We start from the raw sequence: 23,433 nt of genomic DNA on the forward strand, positions 1-23,433 counted from the left end.
CTATTCCTATCTGCCAGAAGCCAGGCAGTGACTGGTGGAGAGGGAGGCCTGAAATCAGAGTAGAGGGTTCTCTTCACAAGCCTCCCCATTGCAGGAGTGGTAAGTTCCACTGATTTGCTGCTGCTAAGGTTGGTGTGCTTGTTTTCCTTCCTGTTGAGACCTGGGACTCATGACAATATCTGGAATCAGAGCTGGGAATAGGATTTCTCTAGTCTAGAGTCTCAGCATTAATCTGAAGTGAGGTGGTGTTTGAGTGACTTCCGTGTGGCAGTTGGAAGCTTGAGCGTAACTGGCAGGAAACACTGTTAACCATATAAGAACAGAATGCCAGGCTGCCCACTAATCCCAGAGGCTGATGTTAGAAATGTCTGATTCCTTCTGGACCTTGAAGTGAGGGCTCAAGGAACTGAAAACTACAAACACAGGTAGTGTGGACCTAGACGGACCTGGTTCAAGCCTCAGATTCCCTGTCACAAATAACACACTCCCTTATTCTCCACCCCAGTTTGCAGGGTTGATTGGGGCAGAAGATGCACGTAAACTGTGCCTGTTTCACATACATGGAAGCACGTTTCCAAATGCTGCTCAGGCACTCTCGCTGAGTGAAAAATATATGCACATCCATGGCAAATCCTTATTTTGTGAGAACAGAGTCATAAAGATTAAGTGAATCTCTGGCCTAGCTCGGTACAGTTAGTAGCAAAGTAAGGAAAGGTGGGTGTAATGTGTATGGGTTGCTCATGCGTAAGTTGCCGCCTCTCCAGACTTTGTTGCCTTGCTAAACCTTTCAGTCTGGGCAGCCCTTCACTTCGTGGCTGCCTCAGTCGCTAGCAGAATCCGTCAGTGGGCGTTTCTTAAATCTTTTCCAACATAAAAGTTGTTTGACACCCAGTCTCCTCCTCCTCTCACTGCGCGGACGTCTTCTGCGCAGGGTGGGCGTGGGTAGCGGAGGACCCGTGCTCTCCCCGCTGGTGTCCGGTGAAGAGTCCTGGAGCCCTCTCGCCGATTCCCCCATCATCCCCTCTATATCCCTGGTGTTGCGCTAATTTGCTTCCCCATCTGCGGAGCTGCCTCTCTCCCTGCTGGGCCCTTCTCCAGCATCATTTGAGAGCCTTCCCTCCGCCTCTAGCTCCGATGTCAGTTCCCTGACAGTGGGTATAAACGGGAATCAGGTGAAGGTGTGTCTAACTTCATGGGCTGGGTTAACATGGAAGCAAAAAGTGTAAAGGCCAGAAGGTCATCAGTTTAAAATTTGTTATATACTTTCCCATCACTAAAGTGAAATAATCATTAAAAAAACAACCAAGACTGAGAATTTGCTTATACTGTATTTATTGACTGTGCAAAATCGCACAATTTAATAGGCTTCACCAATGCCAAAGCAATTTGTTAGTTGTTTTTAAAATAAATAAAAAATATGTTTTGTAATTAGGAAGAAAAGATTGCCACCAGGATAGTTTTCATGAAACCTGGCTGAGATGTGTGGTGGCTTAGCCAGAAATGATTCTTCAATCTAAGTATTAAATAATAAGCAATTTTCTGTTGGCATATAATTCAGTATGCTAGCATATGAAAATGAATGACAATACAGTTCCTGGGGTTGTGGGTTCCTCGTTGTTAAAAGCGACAGATATGGCTATGTTGTACGATGCATTTTCAAATCATTTGTGATCTTTTTCATCCTTTGAAGGATCCCTGTCATTCTGTTTAATAGCAAAGACATTGAAAAAAGGTAAGGGCAATTGCTGATAGTTAGCTGTGAGCATGTTTCAAATCTTCTGAAACTTTTAGATATGTAGTGTGGTAATATTTATAATTTTCACTATATTGTAACTCTTGCATTGCATTAATAACATACTATGATGCCTGTGGTCTGTGCCCAAACATGTGATGAAGGCTAACTCTCCCCACAACCCAACACACACACACAAATCTATCCACAGGAGAGTCATCTGACTCACAGAATAAAGTGTGTGTCAATTTTGATGGGCACCATTACAGCTCAGAAGTTGCAAGCTTCCCGAGAGGTCACCAGCAGAGGAACTGAAGGCATCACTCAAGAGAAATACTATCTTTCTGAAAGATTTCAAAGCACAGAACCTTTACAGCTGTCACATTGTTTTGGTGTTCCCTTCCAGTAAGCATATCTTTACCAACAATGTGTGCCCATCAATCTGGGTACAATGAACTTGTTTTCATCAGTCTGTAACTTTCAAGTTCCAAGATGGATCCTTTGTTATGTTCAGGTTGTTTTACCCAAACTAAAATATTTGTATCTAAAAGAGGCTCCTCTGCTAGGGAATGTGGGATAATGTGCTTTTGATCACTGAAGAAGTGGTCTTATTTTGCAATGCAATTATCTACATGATGAAAACAAGTGATTAAAGTGATTTAAATATTCAGTTCTTATGAATTCACAGGTGTGAATTTGACTGCAAAATGTAAATAATATTTTCCAAATTTGAAACAAGTTCTACAAGGAGATTTATTATGATCCGTGTTTATCAGTTTCCTCATGAGTTTTCAGATCTGTCACAATCCTATTTTACTTTGCAGTGGTAAAACAAAAGTTATGGACATGCAACATATTTGCCAATGGAACTGGGATTTTTTTCTGAATCCTTTTAATTGTACAGTGTTATTGTTGATTGGCTCTCAATGAGCAAAACACATCAGTGCTGGTTTACTGATCACCTATACCGATGTATAACTGATGTACAGTTACAGACATTTCAGGTTACAAACGCTTCAGGTTACAGACTCCGCTAACCCAGAAATAGTACCTCGGGTTAAGAACTTTGCTTCAGGATGAGAACAGAAATCATGCTCTGGCGGCGCGGCAGCTAAAGTGGTACTTCAGGTTAAGAACAGTTTCAGGTTAAGAACAGACTTCCAGAACAAATTAAGTTCTTAACCTGAGGTACCACTGTATTTAGAAAACTGAAATAATCTCTGCCTTTGTAAGCACTCATTGAGTTGCCTCTACAACAAAGACACTGATGCATTTATGTGAACTTCTGTTGGTAAAAGTCTTGAAGTGCTTCACCCTTATGCAGGTCTTAATTAAGAAGAATAAAAAAAATTCCTTCCTGTAGCACCTTAAAGACCAACTAAGTTAGTTCTTGGTATAAGCTTTCGTGTGCATGCACACTTCTTCAGATACACGTGTATCTGAAGAAGTGTGCATGCACACGAAAGCTTATACCAAGAACTAACTTAGTTGGTCTTTAAGGTGCTACAGGAAGGAATTTTTTTTATTTTGACTATGGCAGACCAACACGGCTACCCATCTGTAACTTAATTAAGAAGAGTTCTTCACTGACACTGAAAAACTCTCATTTGTAATTTGGCAAATCGCTTGTGTTCTTCCAGGTTGGCCACTTTGAAAACAGATTCTGGACTAGATGGGTCATTAGCCTGATCTAGCAGGATCTTCTTATGTTTTTGGTACATTGTCTACACGATGGTTCCCAAGTGTTACTGTCAAGTTGTATTTTGTTTGCCAGAAAAAAAAATATGTTGACTAAACCCAATAGCTCTGAGGTCTCCACCCCATTTTCCAAGATAAGATTGCAGTTGCAAAATCTGACTTATAAACATACATGGTTTGGATCCAGGTTAACTTAGTCACATGTTGGCCCCACTGGAATCAGCGAGATAAGTTAGTCATGATTCCCTTTACTGAACCAGATCATTGGGTCCATCTAGCCTGCTAGCTCTTTGAATTCTCAGGTAACTGTCTTTCATGTTGATGGTATTACTGGAGAAGCTAGAGATTGAACAAGGTTTATTTTATTGTTTGATAAAAGTTATCATTTTATTATTTGATGAGATTAACTTAATACAGTATCTTTACAGCATCTTTACAGTAATGTAAAGATATGATGGATTTATATGAAAACAATTTTTTGCTATGTGTGTTTAATTTTAAAACAAATACAGTCATACCTTGGAAGTCAAACGGAATCTGTTCTGGAAGCCTGTGCGACTTGCAAAACATTTGAAAACCAAAGCATGGCTTCTGATTGGCTTCTGAATCGGAAGCCATGCAAGCCCTGTCAGACGTTCAGCTTCCAAAAGAACATTCAAAAACCAGAACAGTTACTTCCGGGTTTTGACTGTTTGGGAGCCAAAACGTTCGAGAACTAGGCTGTTCAACTTACAAGGTACGACTGTACTTTTCTCCTTTTTTAAAGGAATTATTAAAACCTGTCTGCATAGGCTTTTATTAGAGTCATTTGCAAATATGGCTATCCTACTTTTCACTCCTCCTGTATATCATTTACGAATTATCACTGGACCTAATATAAATCCTTAGAGGACCCCACTTAATACTTCCCCCCATTGCAACAATTTCCACTTGTTTCTATTTTCCACTTCCTGATCTGTCAACAGTTACTAATGCATAAGAGGAGCAATGATCTTATCTCATGACTGAACTTCTCTCTGAGCAACAGCCAAACCTGATAGTTCATTAAAAAGTAAATTAGTCCAGTAATTCATATTGATAATATTTACTATGCTTCTGTTGATGTGATATAGGTCTATAACCAGGAAGAGAAAATTATTTCCCACTAGCCATCCCTAGCCTAGGAAAATTTCCTGTATCCCTAAGTTTGGTAAAAATGTTACTGTGATAAAACGCAAACTAGTCAAAATGGAAAATAGGAACTTTGCAAAATGAAGTTGGTTTGGAAGATTCACGCTGAGTTAAAGTAGATTTGCATTTCCAATTTATTATTTCTACTGCAGTTTTGGAAAGGCGCATGTTTATTTTGAGCTTGACATCTTTGCTCTGCAGGCCCTTCAATTTCCAGAATACTGCATATTTTCTGCAGAATGGTAGCAAGTCTTTCTATAGATTGCTCTAAATTAATTTGACTTTGTTCAGCATTATCTTACAATTGCAGTGACCCTAAGGTGAACTTCCCAGTGTTAATTCACATGCCCATAGTGAGACTCAATGTTTCTAAGACCAGAAAAGATTATGCTAAACTCATGCTAATTATAATTTTCTAATATATTCTGAAAATCACACAGTTACCAAGTAACAAAAGGTCATTTCCAATAAACGATACCTTTCGAAGTAAAATTGTTTGGGGTTTTTTATATATACTCTAGCTGGATCTTGAAAAGTAGAAATAGGATCTTTGCCAAGGAAGTGATCTTTGACACTCATAAGCAGCATATTGTATACAAAATTGTTGTAGGCATCCATCTGTCTCAGGAGAAAATGGAGGAGTGTGCCTTTGGGGGTGAAGTCAGACTGTTGGAAGGTTACAAAAGCACCTGCTATGGCTGCAGAGACCAAATAGAGAAGATACATGCTTTGTTGCAGCTGAGACAGTTAAAGATGCCAACTTGTGCTGTAGCAGATGCACCATGGTGCTCCTTCTCTCAGTGTTCCTCCCAGCAGTCATTCCTCCTCTTAGGCACCAGCAAGGGATCAGGAACAAACAGTTGTAGTTAAAAACATCAGTCTATGGCCAATGTAAAGTTTTTAAAGAAGAATTTGGCAACCTCTCCCATAACCTTAAAAGTCACATGGAGGCACTATTGTCTAGTTCATGGGTAGGCAACCTAAGGCCTGGGGGCCAGATCCTGCCTAATCGCCTTCTCAATCCGGCCCACGGATGATCTGGGAATCAGTATGTTTTTACATGAGTAGAATATATCCTTTTATTAAAATGCATCTCTGGGTTATTTGTGGGACACAGGAATTCATTCTTCTTATTATTTTTTCAAAATATAGTCCAGCCCCCCACATGGTCTGAGAGACGGTAGACTAGCCCACAGCTGAAAAAGTTGCTGACCCCTGGTCTATGGGGTTTTTAAAGGCCCAAAATAGGTGAGCATGCAGAATATGGGAGGAATGAGGACAACAGGAAGAATTCCTAGCTGCAAAATAAAAGCTACTGGTTGCTTGCAGTGGTAATGGAACATGCCTTTCTTTGGTGTTCCCCACCCTAGTCTCTCCAGAAGTTAAATATTGGAGAGTGGAAGAGCAGATGCTTCATTTCTAATATCAACATACAGTATGACCATGAACACTAAAATACCATGCAGTGCAGAGCCTGCTACTTCATATTTCAGGTGCTTGAGATATATATTTGTGGGAAATTGGCTTGGACTAGCCTATCTTTATCTGAAAGAAGAACAGACAATCTTGGTTTTTAGAATGACAGAAGGCACTATATTACAGTCTGAGTAAGATCTAATTTATATATTTTAATTGCTGCTATATCTGTACCGTCGCTGTTATACCAAACTGCAAATTTAAATGTATCCCTATTGTGTTTCATGACTTCCCTGCTTTTGTATATGAGCTGGAACTGGTCTGTGACCGAAATAATAAATTCATTCATATATTACAGTCTATATTACAGAGTAAATAGCATACAGAAGGAAGGTGTGGACTTCTCAATCAAGTTCAATGGGAAAAAGTGGTGTCGGCAGTCATACTTGGTATGAGAATTAGGGCATCACAGGTCTATTCCTCTTTTTTATCTATCAGGTGCTTGAAGGCATGGACTCCTTAGTGGTTTATGCAGATTCATAGATACTACAGGATACCATACCCTTCCACAGTGGACACAGATGCTGAGTGCCAACAAAATTGTAGCCAAAATGGGACAAGCGAGGAAAAAATAGCAAGGCATCAGCATGTTCATGCAAATCCTGAGGTCCACAGATGCAGATCTGCCCCCGAAAATACTAAGGGGGCATCCCTATCCCAATAAAAATAACCCAATAAGGCCAATACATGCAAAGTAGCCATGGTATGTGGTCAGCTGGAAAAGGTCTATGGGGAAAATAGGATGAAGAGAAAGAAGAGTAAGGTACAATACCCTGTTTAGAGGGAATGGCTAACTGAACCATTTCAGTAGGAAAGATACACAGCAACATTAGGTTGCAGGACACACACACACGTGTGTGTGTGTGTGTGTGTGTGTGTGTTTCTTATTTTCTACTTCTGTTTCTCATATTTTTCATCTTGCGCTGTTCTCATCAAGTTCAAAGTTAACACAAAATCGCATGGAAGAAAGAGTAGCTCTGTTATCTAAGAATGTGTAATGCAGCATACCTTTCACATTAGCATCTCAAATCCCCAGATTGCACATGTAATGTAAGAACATTTTAAATAGTCTCAGTGGATATCTCTCCTGTTTGGAATTTGAGCCACAACCCCTCAGCATGGTGCCAATAATCCTTGTTCAGGTGCTAGCCCCTAGTGTACAAAGTGATGTATTAACTAATAATCTCTGTCACCCAGAAAACAAAATCCATTCATCATATACAACCTTTTTCACCCACCTACCCATCCTTGCCAATAAACACACAAAGAATAATAACAAAAAGGAACAAGAGCTATCTTGTGCTGCCTCCATCACATAGCAAAACATATTATAAATCAAAATATGGCCACACAGGACTCTCAGAGCAAAATGAACATGGGGCAGAATAGTTTCTTCATTTAACATGAAATGTATGCCTTGTACAGTCAGGTCTGTATGTGAACAAAGGTTGACTCTGTACATTGCATTCAGGCTTCAGTCCTACACACACGTGGCCTGGAAGTGAGCCCCATTTAAATCAGTGATTCTTACTTCGAAGTAGACTTGGACAGAATATACTGTTGGCTTCCAAGATGATAGAACTTGTGAATATAGACTACCAATCATTTTTTTCTGCAAAACATAGGCCTGGTTCATTCAGCCTCAAATCTTGACATGGATAACAGGTTCTAGCTTAGATTTCTCTCATGTATTATATTTATAAGCAAGGGTATTTGCTTATTTCCCCCCTAATCAAGAGCAATCACTTCTCCAATCTATTGGCTAGAAAGTTGCGAGAGTTTACATGTAGAGGTGCCAGTGAAGTTCTCCTGAGTTGGGTTCAGGGAATAACTTTGAGGGGCTTGTAAAAGCTTGTCTCAGTTGTGAGGTGAGCTTTTCACAATAGCTCAGAAACACATGGTTCGCATAAAGAAGGTTCCAGATGGATTCCCAGGCATCTCTGGTTTTGGGGAGGGCCAGAGTTCAGTCGTAGAGTGTATGCTTGGTATGCAAAACACCTAAGTTTGGTTTCTGTAATCTCCAGGTAGGGCTGGGGAAGGCTTCTCTCTGAAACCTTGGAGAGCTGTTTCAGGTTAGTAAAGACCAGGGGTGGTTAACCTGTGGTCCTCCAGATGTTATTGGGCTGCTGGCCCCATTGACCCCAGCAGTCATGGGCAATGGTGGTGGGGTGAAAGGATTTGTAGTCCAAGAACATCTGGAGGGCCACAGGTTAGTCACCTCTGGGGTAGACAATACCGAACTACAGTAGATGGCTCAGTTGTCTGATTAGCTTCCTAGTACCAAATCCTTCTCTGACAAATCAATACTAAGAAAAGAGTTGATAGGGACTGCAGGGTTCCAAGCCTCAAACTGGGTCAGTAAGTGATACAACTTATTTCCTATTTCTTTCTTAGGTTTTAGTTTGTTTTGTTTTTTCTTCGAGGAATGCAGCCATGGCATATCGTGCATGTCATTTGTTTTGATTTTTTTTTTACCATGAATAAACCACAGCAGCGTAGTATATTGAGCATATTACAGGTTGTTCCCAGATATTCCAGAGTGTTTGGCTATAAACAAAGGAACTGATTATGATGGAAATACAATAAGCCAGTGCTCAAGGATAGGAGCCAATGTAGACTCATTGTGTCAGCAGCCCATATGTTATTTCTAAACTGGGGTATTGATTGTTACTTGTAGGGTAGAAGCTGTATTTGTATGTCAATGCTGGATATAATGATGAGGGGATGAAAAAGTGATCAAGGGTTCAAAAGGATCTGAAAGATTCAGAAAATGTGTGCCTCAACGCATGCAAACATCTGGAATGCATACAGGAGAGAATGGCAATGAGACTTTACCAGTAAAATGTAACCAAACCGTTTAGCTGCCCTGCTCCATATTTCAGACACTTTCATTTTACAATACACAAGAAACCTAGCACTCCCTGTTAGATGATTTACTATTCTAGACAGCTTATATGGAAGAAAAGCAATTGAACATATCTGGCCACACCAACCTCCCATGCCAATAGCAAGGTTTTAAAGTAAAACTCAGCACAGCTGTGCATATACCTGCCATGTCTTCTTCATGTGTTGTTTTCAGAAAGAACAGCTTTGAACATGTTGATTTACGAAATGATAAACACATCGTTCACCATGGACAATTTAATGTGATTCAAAAAGATACCCATTAAACAGCATCATTAACTTTTTCACCTAATATTTAGAGTCATCCGGGATGAAAAGCTGGGTGAGTTACCAGTAATTATATTTGGAGGACAGGTTCAAAAATAAATGTGTCAGGCTAGCATAGACAAAACAGACACCATTTTGTGAATAATGGCTTTCAGGAGGGTTTTATTGTTGTTGCAAGGATTAGCATGTTCATCATAGCACTCTGTATGACAAAAATGTTTGGACAGAGCCATATGACAATATTCACAATTATGTAAATCACATTAAACTTTTGGCAATGCTTCCTGGCACTGCTTGGTTATTTTGTTTTATTTTTTAGGTTTATTTTATTTTTTGTTCAGATTTTTATTTTTATTTGTAAGCCACCTTCAGTTTGCTTTTATCCTGGGATATAGCTGTCTAAGGGAGATAAATTAAATTTCACAAAGGCAAAGTGATGTAGCAACTCATTCAACTATGACAAAGAAACCCACATTCTTACCACAGCATATCATGATTTCTGGCCTCGGCCCAGTATACCTGAAGGAGTGTCTCCACCCCCATCATTCAGCCTGGACACTGAGGTCCTTCTGGTGGTTCCCTCACTGCAAGAAGTGAGGTTACAGGAAACCAGGCAGAGGGCCTTCTCAGTGGTGGCGCCCGCCCTGTGGAATGCCCTCCCATCAGATTTCAAGGAAATAAACACCTATCTGACTTTTAGAAGACATATGAAGGCAGCCCTGTTTAGGGAAGTTTTTGATGTTTAATGTTTTATCGTGTTTTTAATATTCTATTGGGAGCTGTCCAGAGTGGCATTATTAGTATTATTAGTATTAGTATGAGCATGTCAGTATAAATATTCTGAGGGTGCCTCCTAGCAATAAAAGAAATGAAAAGAGGTGCCAGGTGATGAAAATGTGATGTGGAGGGGCAGACCAGCTAGTGCATCCTCATTCTGCCTTCATCAGGTGAGGCTTTGAACACTTGAAGAACGCTATACAAAAAGAGAGGGCAAAGAGGCAGCTTCTGAATTTCTGCCATATTTCCAAGCAGATGTGTCTAGAATTGCACTGTCAATCTCCAAACTATGTTTTGTTGCATGTGAACTGAACAGTATAGGGCTTTTAGAAAATGCTGCTAAATGTTTCCCCCTTACAGAAGAAGAAGAAGAAGAAGAAGAAGAAGAAGAAGAAGAAGAAGAAGAAGAGTGAGGTGCTTTTAAAACTAGAAAAGACAATGTGAATTCACAGTATTGTTTAAGTAGGTCCCTCCCCCCCCACATTGTCCTTATGATTGGATATGGTTAGGCTTGCATAGTCTGCAGGGGCCGGCATCTATGGGAAGAATGAAAATACGGTAACCACAAGGTTCATTAAGTCTTTGATGATTTACTAGCAGAGACTTATGGCAAAAGTGATGCACAAATTCAATGCAAGTACGGTGCTCTTTTGATAAAATAAAAATTACTAAAATAAACTGGCGGGCATCTGACAAAGAACTGAATATATTCTGCAGAAATCAAATATAGACTTTGCCTGATTTATGCATAAACGTTATGGACTAATAAATGAAATGCATTATTATGTTTTACTTTTTGTGCAAGTCAAAATTTTAGATCATAGTATTTTAACTTTTTTTTTTTAGGAATATATATGTGCTCACGAGTCATAATTATAACCTTTGGATAACCTGCCTCTACCAGAACAATGGTAGGGTGTTTCTATATCAGTTGCAGATCGACAATTGTGCACTTATCCCCCATCTCACACCACACATGTACTTAGCCCTGCTAGTGAAATGCATACATCCTGCAATTATATACTGAATGCAAATAAATTTTAACAATTACACTCCTTTTGACTGAATGGTCCCCAATGGGACAATAGTATTGTGTTTTCGCATATATACAGTTTCAAATCTGCTTTATTTCATACTCCATCTTCCAAACACAGATTTATGTATCCTGCAGTTTAAATAATTGTTAAAGTTATCCCTTTTTGCATACTTCTATTTCAGCTTTTCTTTAAAAAAGCAGAAGTCAGAGAAACAGAAGTTGCATCAATTGTATGGGAACCTGAGATATATCCAGAACCCCACCCTCCTCCAAATCACCTTGATGCTTGTAGTTATTGCATAGTAGGGCTAAAGCTTAAAATGGGATTAGACAAATTAACGGGCAGAAGGTCTTTCAAAGGCTATTAAATATGATAAGTAAATGCAGCCTCCATCCATGCTCAAGGTAATGTGCCATTTGAGTCTAGATATTGGAACAAATAATTGAGAAGGACACTTGCCTTCTCTTACTTTGGGTCTCCTTAATCAACCACTGCCTACCTGGTGAAAGACCCCATGTTTGATGACCACAGAGTGTGATCTCTCACCACCAGACCACCAAGCTCTCATTTCCTTTTTCATTTCTTTATAAATATGTTTAGATATATGAAGAATCCCAGACACATGTCCACTTTCTGTGGCTACCTAAGGCTCAAAAGGGAAGCAAGGATTGTGCAGTCGTACGTCAGAACCAAGGAGAGAGCATACAGAACCTTGGACAGCTCTTTGAAGCTAAGGCAAGAGAAGCTGGTTCACAGAGAGCTGGAGCCGAATTAAACCTTATGTAGGCTGACTGGGACGCGTGTGGCGCTGTGGGTTAAACCACAGAGCCTAGGACTTGCCGATCAGAAGGTTGGTGGTTCGAATCCCCGCGATGGGGTGAGCTCCTGTTGCTCGGTCCCTGCTCCTGCCAACCTAGCAGTTTGAAAGCACATCAAAGTGCAAGTAGATTAACAGGTACTGCTCCGGCAGGAAGGTAAACAACATTTCCGTGCACTGCTCCGGTTCGCCAGAAGCGGCTTAGTCATGCTGGCCACATGACCTGGAAGCTGTATGCCAGCTCCCTCAGCCAATAAAGCGAGATGAGCGCCACAACCCCAGAGTCGGTCATGAATGGACCTAATGGTCAGGGGTCCCTTTACCTTTACCTTAGGCTGACTAGATCTGAAGTGGAGGAGTCTCCACTTTCTGAAGGAGATGTTTGCTTAAAGGGTCTTCACATTATTTTGTAAAGTTTGTGTTATGTGAAGCTGAGGGACAGACGTACTGTAGGGGACCCATCCTCTGGGTCAGAGGCTGTGCCCTCTGGCTGAGAAGTCCCTAAATAAGGGATTGTTAGTTATCTCCCCTTAACTTCATCTGATATTCATTTCTGATCTTCTTTAGTCCTGGTTTGTTCTGTGTTTGTTTCTTCTGGTTTACCCTCTGATAACCTTTGTTGCTCCTTGGACTGGACTCCCAGTTCCCATCTGCAGGCACACTCCAAACTGCTATCCTGATAAAATGGCAGCTGTCATATATTATCATCTACTATGCTAATTACCTTTTCCCACTTTACTCCACTACATGCTAGTGGCAGAATGTAGCGCACATCAGGTGATTGTGCCATCTTTTGACACATTAAGGTTGAATCTGTTGTGGTTCGGATTTCTGAAGACCCTACAAAACCCATTCCAGAAGTGCATTGCTAGCTGAAATGATAGTACTTCACTCGTTCACAGCTATGAGTGTCCCATTTGGCATAAGCTTCTCCTGCTCATTTTCTTTCTTGTTTCTTCTTTGGCCGACAAAGCTCAGCTTGTAATCCTGTCAGCAATCACTGAATGATTGGCAAAACATTCTTCACCAAAGCCAACTCCCTGGTTCACCCTTCAGTTATTTCATATTTTAGCTCATCATTGGTTAGGAAAGCATTTTAACACTGCCGGGATCTGGACTCTATTCATGCACTTTGCTTCCAGCATCAAGCTGGATAGGCCGATAATTCCAAAGCTAAGGCCCTGCTCGCCAGTGCTATAAATTTTATCACGCTGCAGCAAAATGCTATGATGCATGTCAAGCTCTTTTAACTTTACTCTGCAAAACTAACAGTAGAAATCCTGGCAAAGCTTCCACTGTTTGGCATTTGGTTTAAGTTCATCCTGGGTATCAAGATCTACTTAACAGACAGAGACCACTGCTGGGTCTAGAGCACAGAGACATCCTTCTTCAGGGAATTAAGCTAAATAGCTGTGAGACTGAAACCCAGACAACCATTTGTTCAGGTGGTGGCTGTTTCTCTCGAGCCAATGGGCAGAACCTTCTCTTCACCATGGCTTGTAAGAGCACATTACAGACAGATACAGATGAAAGGAAAGTGTGACATCTGCTCATTCCTAGGGAAAAAACAGCTGTGGCAGGAGAATGTAGAGCGGGGAAGCAATTGGAAAGCCTTGCTTAATCCTGTTTCTGTCCCAGACTACCATATTCTTAATTCTCTGTCTGTGTCTCTCTCTCTCTCTTCCACACACACATACACACACACACACACACCAGCCCCCTTTCCCACATATTTATATTCCACATATTCCTATTACATATTTATATTTGCAAGAAAGTATGCTTTTGAAAAAATGCAGGTGGAAAAAAGTGGCAGAGGGTTCAAACAGATTATATGAAAAGAGGTCTGCAACCTATCATCTGTGGTTGATTCTCCACTCAAAATCCCTTCCTAACATGCCCCATCTAGAAAAACAGATATTGCTCTTAGAGAAAGCAGAGTTTTCATTGCAGACCTGTTTATGTGTTCGTTGGGTCTGCCACACGTTTTACTCCAGTAGGCATATTCAGAGTTTTGAGAAAATTCCAGTGACACCTGTCATAAAATGGCTGCCACTGTAGCATGTAGCGGAAGCCAGAGCTGAGCAGGAAGAGCAAACAGTCTCGTATGCATTGTGGCTTTTGCAGGGAATAGTTACTAAGATACTTTTTGGGTGCCATAGGAACTATGTTGGTGCCCATTCTCACCACACCAGTGACTCCATGTCTAAGCTATAGGTAGGCCCTAATACAGGGTGTGGGAGGACCATCAAGCAATAGTAAGGACCCCTACCCATTAGGTCCAGCCGTGACCAACTTTGGGGTTGCAGCGCTCATCTCGCTTTATTGGCCGAGGGAGCTTCCGGGTCATGTGGCCAGCATGACTAAGCCACTTCTGGCGAAGCAGAGCAGCACACGGAAACGCCATTTACCTTCCCACTGGAGCAGTGCCTATTTATCTACTTGCAGTTTGACATGCTTTAGAACTGCTAGGTTGGCAGGAACAGGAACCAAGCAACGGGAGCTCACCCCATCGTAGGGATTCAAACCACCGACCTTCTGATTGGCAAGTCCTAGGCTCTGTGGTTTAACCCACAGCGCCACCTGCGTCCCTATCAAGCAATAGTAGCTGACTGCAAAACAAATAAGAAAGTGGTGTAGCCAATGCAGGATGAGTGAACAGAAGCAGAGCCAGCCAGCCTATGAGGTGGGCTGAAGCAGCTGCCTCAGGAAGTGGAATCCTTGGGGGGGGGTGCCCCCATGGGTGCCCCACCTGCCCCTGTCACCACTGGGCTCTAGCAAGATCTCAGAGAACTCTAGGAAACATTCCATGAGATCTCACTGGAATCCACCATGTGACCCTAGTAGGCAAGGCTTCGGTGGGGCAAGGGGTCTGAGCAGAAGTGTCAGTATCAGGGAATTGTCTATGCCAGAAATACCATGCAAGGTAGATAGTCAGGAAGTGTGCTAAAGAGAGAGTGTCAAGGAAGGAAGACTGTGAGGGGTAATAGGGTGGGGAGAGAGTTCATTATTGGTATCCCCTGTTTAAGAGTGTAAACAATGCAAAACACCCCCTCGCCTTGAATCTAATTGGATTAAAGGTTTTCTGTGCAAGTGAGGCATAATAGCGGCAGCTGTTGCCATTTATAATATCATGAGGCTAGCTACCAGTCTCTCCACCCCCACCCCCAGCGCTGACTACCTGCAAACAGCGGAAAGACAATAGCCATTCATCATTTCAAAACGAGATATTTTGGAGTGGTCTAGTAAGTAGTACACCGAGTTTTTGACTGCTGGGTTCTGCTTCTATACAGAGGGGAATTCCTCACTATGTTTTTCACCAGATCATATTGATTGCCGAGTGTAGCAGATTCTCAGCTGTCCAATAAATATTTTCCTTTCTTTTCCTTTCTTTTGTTTTTTACACAGGTAACTTAATGCAACGAACTTCTTCTTCTTCTTCTTCTTCTTCTTCTTCTTCTTCTTCTTCTTCTTCTTCTTCTTCTTCCATATTGGACTGGTTTTGTAAGCCTCCAAAGATAGCTTCCTAAAATACCTTGGTTAACTCATAAGTAATGTCGAACCAAAAGTCCTCCCTAAGAAGCCTGCTCAACCTTGGAAGGGGGAGAGGAAAGGAAAGGGGGAGAGGTAGCAATTTGAGGGAATGGGAGTGGGACAACAAAATATGCCAAAAGATTATCTGCCACTTATGGTGGTGACCAAGACCAGGCTGCAGCATCAGATCCTTATGAAGAGTGAGGATTCATCAAGTGGCAGTCTATAGGAAAAACACTATTTGACATTATTGTATTCCTGGATGATATTGTGTAAAAGTTTTATTGTAAAAGCTACTCAGTCTCTGGAGTATCCAGGTTGGTACTATATGTCTAGCTATGCTTATCTGGGCTAAGCAAAATGTATAGGGCAAGGGAGTGCTGCCATTGATTGTCACTTATGCTTGATTAACCTTTAACCATTATCTATCTCACATGAATGGAATCCTTTTTATGTCACTCGCTAATACCAGTGGAACTATTTTGCTTAAAATTTGACTGATGTAGCTGCCAGCTTCCTTAAATGAAAGGATTATACTGCTTAATCTTCCTTTTAAGATAATTTGTGGCAGATAGTTATGAAAGTAATGGGTCTTAAAAGTATTTCTGAAGAGGCCCAGGCTACTGTTTTAGGCATCCTTTCCCTACCTTGAACAAAGTATTTACATGAGCGGAACTGAAAACACCACAGAATATGAAAGGATGTTCTGATTTGTGTGTACACAAAAGAGCTAAATACTAGAATTTAATTATGCAGGTGGCGTTTCATTGTTTAAGCTCTTTTATATTTTGCTCTTAATGCTGTCTGATAGATCAAAGCTTTCTTTTTTTAAAAAAAAGAGTTGCAGGGCTGTCTACAATTTATCTTTCAGCAAACGTCTGACCCTGTATTTCATTAGCAAAAAGCACCAGATACTGTCTTGTCCAGATACATTAGTGAATCTTACGCTTATCCACAGGCCAGCAAACATTCATTCATTTGTAAATGAGCAAATAACTAGTGTGTATCATGCTCTTCAGTAGGAATATAATATAAAATATATATACTAAAAACAGCTCAAATAATAAAACACAATCAAAATGAAGTTGCAAAAGTTATAGTTCTCAGCAAACTAAAACAAAGTGGTGGAGAGAATATCTCAACTTTCATGGGACCATTTCTCTTATGCCCCGAAAGGAAGATATATTACAGTGGTACCTCAGGCTAAGTACTTAATTCGTTCCGGAGGTCTGTACTTAACCTGAAACTGTTCTTAACCTGAAGCACCACTTTAGCTAATGGGGCCTCTTGCTGCTGCCACGCTGACAGAGTACGGTTTCTGTTCTCATCCTGAAGCAAAGTACTTAACCCAAGGTAATATTTCTGGGTTAGCGGAGTCTGTAACCTGAAGCGTATGTAACCTGAGGTACCACTGTAATTGGATTTCTGCAGGTGCATTCTAAGAATTATTGGCGGGGGGGGGGGGACTCGCCTTATTCTGGCATGCGAGTGAGGTGATAATGAGATTTTCAAGTTTGTGTCAAATTATCATAGAGAATTAGAAAAGTACTGAAAAAGAGGCTGGATACCTCTTTTATTTTCTTCAGATGTGTAAAGGTCACAGCCCAAAATGTATCTGCTTGGGTTTGCATATTTGTCTCAATAAAAGGAGGCTCCACAGGGCTGGCCGGCAGCTCGCATGCAGCTCACCTGTGCGCAGCTCACCTGTATTATCAACTCCTGCCTCATGTCCGTCACTTCAACACATTAGTCTCCTCTAACGTCTTCCTGCTTCCTGGGGCCAACTTCCTGCTGCTGTAACTCTGGCCACTGGAGTTTTCCTCTTTTTGTGATCTCTTGGAGCTTTTGCATTCAGTGAATCCCTCTCTTTCATCTCTCTCTCTTTTTTCCTTCTTTACTGTGCTGGCTGATCATCAGACCACACATTGACCACGTTGTGGACAACTGCCCTTTATATAATACAATTTTGTACAAGACCCTCTGACCAATGACTTTTAATTACTTATCTCTATGCACATCCATTTCTATGGAGAAAACTGGCCTATCAAATCCTGAGCTTTTGAAGCCTCCTGCCAAGTATAAAAGCTGGCAAGCTTTTAAGTGTTAACCACTGGGGCCTGTAGCAGCTTTCTTTGTAACTGTAGGAGCCGACAGCAGGATGTATAAGAAATAACAGTTGGACTTCAGCTAGCGCTGACCTTTTCATCACTTATTCTTACCCAGGTGTAAACACAACAGTATTATTATACTCATAAACATTCTTATTTTTTCTATTTATAGAGCATCTTAAAAATATCAGACTTTTTCTGATTCTTCACAGAATGCGTGGAGGACAACTTCTAAAAGAATCTCATGGGCTGCAAGGCATAATGATTGGTCTCATCACTTATCACAGCTGGCTACTCCCAGAAAGAATCACCAATCTGAGGAATGGAAAAAGGAAAAGGGGGAAAAAACTTGACAAAAAGCAGTGGTCAATCAGGTCACAAATAGGCAGAAACAGCATGAATAAAAGGTGATCTGTGGAAATAGTTTAGCTGCCCTGACAGAACTATTTGTGCACTCATAATTAAAACTGGCAGCTTAATGAGAGAAACAAATTATTATTTAGTTCACAGAGAAGGTTATTTTGTTGTATGATTTTTTTAAAAAAGTGAATTGTCCTTTGATAGTTGCACATCACAAACCTTCCCTGGTCCCTCACTTAAAACGGCTCCTTTAAATTCTTTTCAACCCGTATTCTTTAAAGTATGAAATCTCCTACTTTTGCAGTAAAAACAAAATGAGAAAGCAGAGCAAGACAGAGCAACAAGAATGCAGAATACTTAAAAGGGCAGCTTCCCAAAGGCTTTGAAAAGTTGAAAAAGTCTGCCTAAGCCAGGTTTGTTTGCATTTGCTAATATTATATGCACTTTCATGAAGTTTAACAGCGGGAAATGCTTCTTGTTTTTAATAGATGACACACCTGTATTCCAGACTGCCAAGAAAAAAGGACATTCCAATCTGAAAGTTATTTTTCATGTGAATCACATATTTGCTTTGAAAGTGCGGACACCTGCTGATCAAGATTCAAGAACACCTGTTCACCCCCACATATAGGGGCATATATCCTTCTCACATGAGCACCATGATCTTTTCTGCTGCTGTTGTTGTCAGTTGTTTTATCATGCGATCCAACTTTTATTCATCTAAGCACAAGGTGGTTCGGTAAGCATTACTTTGAAGTTTTGATACAGATGTTTTAGAGCTGAGTCAGATCCTGATCTACAAATGGAACCTTTCTTGGCAATGATGTATAGGGCACTCCATTTTGTCAGCTCTATCCGGGGTAGGACAGGAAAAGTATGTTCCAGTACTGGATTGTTCCAGACTGCATTCACACACGGGGTTTATTGTGCTAGTTTTACTGATGCAAGTGCTTCTGCCCTGATGTCTAACATTCCTTTTACATGGCAGTACCTGTTGCCTTATGGAGCTGTGGCTTTTAGATTGCCATACCACAATGTCTTGCCATCCTGTTCAGGGTGCAGGGCTCGCAGGGTGGTGTGAGTGCGCCCTTTGGGTGCATGCCTGTTGCACCCACCAAGGGCACCAACCCAGGGTGCGCCCACAACAGCCATGGATGCTACGTCACAGGCTGGGGGTCATGAATTGGAAAGTGCTATTGTCACCAAGTGCCTTTAAATACAGATAGGGGACCTTTGGCCCTTAAGATGTTGTTGATTTCCATCTCCCCTCAGTTTGAGACATTATAGACTTCCGGGTTAGCGCCTCCGGCAATGGCGGATTTCCTCTGATCGGAAGGAATCCGCTTCGTGGAAATTAGGGTCTGGACCACAACAGCGAGGCGGAGACCCACCAAAAACCACAGGCGGGAGAAGCCTATGGACGTGGGATTCGGCTGACACCTTTTGTGCCTCCCCTACTCATGGTGAAACCCGGTTTCGGGGATCCGGAGTGACGTGGGGTGAGCGGCGCGGTGCTTCGAATCGATTGCTCTTTTCATGGAGTGAAGCCACATTGCTGTTGCCGGAGAGCTCTGACTTTTTCCTGTGGACAATTGGACTTTAAACAACTACCCGTGAGTAGAATGGAAAATTGGACTATGAAACATCTTAATTTGGTACCGAAGCGGGAAGGTTCTAAACATGAAGTCCGCCTTCCGCTTTTGTAAATAGATTGAAGCAAAGACATTGCAAGCTAAAGTCTGGAAAGTCTTTTGTAAATGACTAACTCTCCATCAGCTAAAACTACTAACCCCCCCCCTTGGAAGCAGGAGAAGAGGGGGAAAATCTTAGATTGTTTAAGCCTGCAGGAGAGAGAGTAAAGAAAGATAAATTTTAACCATCTTGGACCTGGGAACGGGGTGCCAGGAAGACAGATGTTTTGGGAAAGTTCATTGACTGTGAATAAAACGTTTCTTGACAGATAGTTTAAAAAGAGAAAATATTGATTCCAATGTTTCCTTTTGCATTTAAAAGGAACAAAATATTTGAAAAACATTTCGTTTTTACTTTCGTTGAAAAACGAAAGTAATTTTGTTGCTGGATCCGCTTTCAAAAGGACGGATACAAATAGAAATTGTTTCCCCTAGAGGGAGCTTTTGAAACTGTTGTTGGAGTCGATCTCCAACTGTTGTTGGAGTCGATCTGGGGAATTCTCCAGCTGCAGAGATTAAAGATCGTGAGAACCAGACATTGACCTTGAACAAGAATGTGCGCAGAAGAAGCCTTAGTGATTGCTTTTTGCAAGACAAGCACTTTACTGGAACAGCTACATGAGAAGATGGATTTGATGACTGTTGCAGTTAATAATTTTGGACAAACAGTGAATACCTATATAGAAACCACTCAGGAACCGACCCAGGAATCTGCTTTGACAGGGCAAGTTGTGCAGAAGACAAAGGAGGAGGTTGTTGTTGAACCTCAAGTAATACAAGTGGAGAGAGGAACATAAGCTGTTGTTTTTGATGACTGTATCTGGAGAAACTCAGATTTGGAGAGATGGAGTCTTGTTTGGTTTGGAGATGGGAAGTTGGATAGATCCCCCTATGCAGGGATGTTCTGGCTTCTGGGATCTGGTTTTGGGCCAGGGGGAGTCTGGAGTTGTGGGGGCCTTTAACTTTGGAGGGACTTTGAAACATGCCTTCAAATACCTTTTGAATTTTAGTGCTGACTATGGAGAATGGGCTGACCTGTCGAGAAGGGATAAAGACATTGTTAGGTTGGAGTCTCCCCGAGATCTACTCCTCAGCGATAAAGGAAGGAAATTAAGAACAAGATCAGCAGAAGACAAAGTAAAGTACAGGTATAAATATGAAGAAGATTTGCAGAAGGGACATGGAAAAGAGTTAAGAGCCTCGGATAGAAGATCACCAGGTTGATGGACTAGATGGAATGGATAGAAAGGACTAACAGAACCCGAGACCAGGAAGAAGAGACAGTGGATGAAGATTGGAAGAAAGTTTAAAAATTCATTTAGAGAATTATTGTAAAATTAATGAGTGTTAGAAAAAATGTTGGAATGAAAATATTTGGCTTTAGTAGAAATGCTATAAGGAGTTATGTACAAATAAGTTTCAAGTTTTAGGGCTTTTTATGGTAAGATAAGGTTAAAATAAATTAAGACAATTTAATGACAGAATATAGTGAAAGATGGAAAGGATTTGCTGAGATAATTAATAGCTAGAATACAAAAAAGGGAGGTGCGAGGAGGTTGATGAAACAAGTTAACGAAAGATAAAGCTTTGGGAATATTGGATTTGTTTTTAATTTTTTGTTTGCTTTTGTTTTTGGTTTTGATGTATTGTGTGTTTTGTTCTCTTTTTTCTTTTTATTGACTTGTATTGTTTAATTCCTTTTTTGTTTCTCTTTTTCCTTTTTCTTTTTTTCTCTGTAATTTTAAATTCTCAATAAATATCATTTTAAAAAAAGAAAAAAAGTTTGAGACATTATAGCCAATGTTAAGGGATGGTGTGGCAACATCTGGCTCATCAACATCTGGAAGGCCAGAATCATAGCTGTCAACGTTTCCCTTTTTTTAAGGAAAATTCCCTTATTCCGAATAGGATTTCTCACAAATAAAAGGAGAAATTGACAGCTATGGCCAGAATGTCCATACATCTGCTTTAAAGCAAAGGAACAAAATCTGTCATTTTCTTAGCCTGAGGAAGCTTGATCCATCATAAGGAGTGTAGATATTTGAGGGCTAAATTAGGTCCTCCAAATGTCATCCACCTAAACAGATTAACAGCACTGTTTTCTCTCTTAATAGACCTTGCTAAGAAGCAGATACAGGAGATAATCAAGTACCAGGATGGGGTGGGGGTTGTGGACTGGACTCAGCCAGATAGGTCTCAGGTTATGCAGGCCTGACCTGGATGTGCATCTTTTCAACTGCTCTAAGTGGTGAAATGTCTTTTTTTGGATTTGGTCCCCCCCCCCCAGTAATAGTAGTTTCTGCATATGACAAAAGCAAATAACCAAGTGCTCTTTGGGGGTTAACTAAAGTCCTTCAGTTGGGGGGTAGGGGGTTAAAATGGTGCTGAAAGATGAATGAGTGTGTTTCCATCACTTTTGTTATTTTATCTTCTGGTAGTAAAGAAATTTAGTCTGTAAAATTTTGTTGGTGTCATAATATATATTGAGAGACTGCATAAAGTGTCATGCTCCTTGTATAAATGAACCGGATACATTTTGAATCAATGTTTCAATATCACATAAATCTTACACCAGATTTTCCTCCCTCTGCATTGTTTCTATCAGATGACCCATTTAGACATTAAGACACTTCTATGTGCATACAATGAGCAAATGGCTTAAAGACAACAGCAAGCTCTATACTCCCTGTCCACACACTGAAGTTTGCAACAGGGGTCATGCATAAGGATGTATGCAGTGCCACAAGTCCACAGGATCAGAAAAATCATGTTTTCCACTTGTGCAAAGTCCTGCCACTGCACACACAACACACACTGTGTGAACGAACCTGCCAATTTCAGTTTCTCCACTCTTACGTTCAGTTCTCCAGAGTTCTCCATCTGTTTCTGTGTTGTTCTTTTAAAATAAAGTCCTTACAAAAAATTACCAGCATTTTAGTGTACATTTCTTTTAACACAGAAAAATTTGCAAGCCATTTTGCTTAATATAATGCATTTTTCTCTGTCATACTAATATGTGAATTTTCATGCATATTTCCCTAATATGTTTTTGGGTGGAGTGCAATGCAAATTTTGAAGGCTCACTGCATTTCAGTCTCTGTATTGTTTTAGCAAACTCCAATTTGGTAGATTCACATTAAATTTACAGTAACTCCAATTATTTTCCTTCCCTAGACATGGGTAGCAGAAAGTGAAGCACATTCTTTGCAGATATGAAGAGAAGCCCTAGTACTTTGTCGGAACTGGAGTTTGCTCTTTTTTTAGGTGAGTGGGTGTGGCGTTTGCCCATTCCTTGTGATTTTGTTTGTAGAGGGGGATGGAAATGGTTAATGTAGATTGACCAATGAGAAAGCTCAGAGGTGGAGCCTACCTGGTTTTGAGGCTCAGCCCAGGGGTTTTACCATTGGAAGATAGAGGAGTCAGAGTCAGACAGAGTCAGTAAGGTGAACATAGCGGTTGTGACAGCTAGAATGAGAGACAGGGATAGATCTGAGAGAGAAGAGTGTGACAGTGTGCGATAGTGCCACATCTAGTTAAGGGCGTGATTTGAGAAACCATTCTGAATATATTTAAAACTTGCTTGTTCTTCAGTAAACTTTAATCTTTGTTGTTGACTTTACAACCTGACTGAGACTCAGTATTTCACCAGAAGAAACCTGGTTGGTGGCAGCGCAAGAATAAAGCAGTGGTGTACAGGTCAATAGTCTGTGAAACGACCGGGAGCTCTGTACGAATGCCACAGTGGGAATCAATGTCTATTTTGTCAAAATCATTTTCTATCAACAAAATATTTGAGAGCTGATTATTTTCCTTTTACTCAACATTAACAACAAGGTCAAAATAGCTATGATCATATCAGGGC

The 23,433-nt window shown here is 40.8% G+C and overlaps 1 long non-coding RNA gene across 1 annotated transcript; it reads left to right on the plus strand.

Moving 5' to 3' along the window:
* Positions 1 to 293: 293 nt before the first annotated feature.
* LOC309532044 lies at positions 294 to 17,859 on the plus strand. Its single transcript, XR_014219545.1, has 3 exons — positions 294 to 425; positions 1,691 to 1,732; positions 17,733 to 17,859. It is a non-coding gene; the product is annotated as an uncharacterized lncRNA (long non-coding RNA).
* The last annotated feature ends 5,574 nt before the right edge of the window (positions 17,860 to 23,433 follow it).

This window comes from Podarcis vaucheri, assembly GCF_965113315.1.
Source record: "Podarcis vaucheri genome assembly, chromosome: 5".
Classification (NCBI taxonomy): Eukaryota; Metazoa; Chordata; class Lepidosauria; order Squamata; family Lacertidae; genus Podarcis; species Podarcis vaucheri.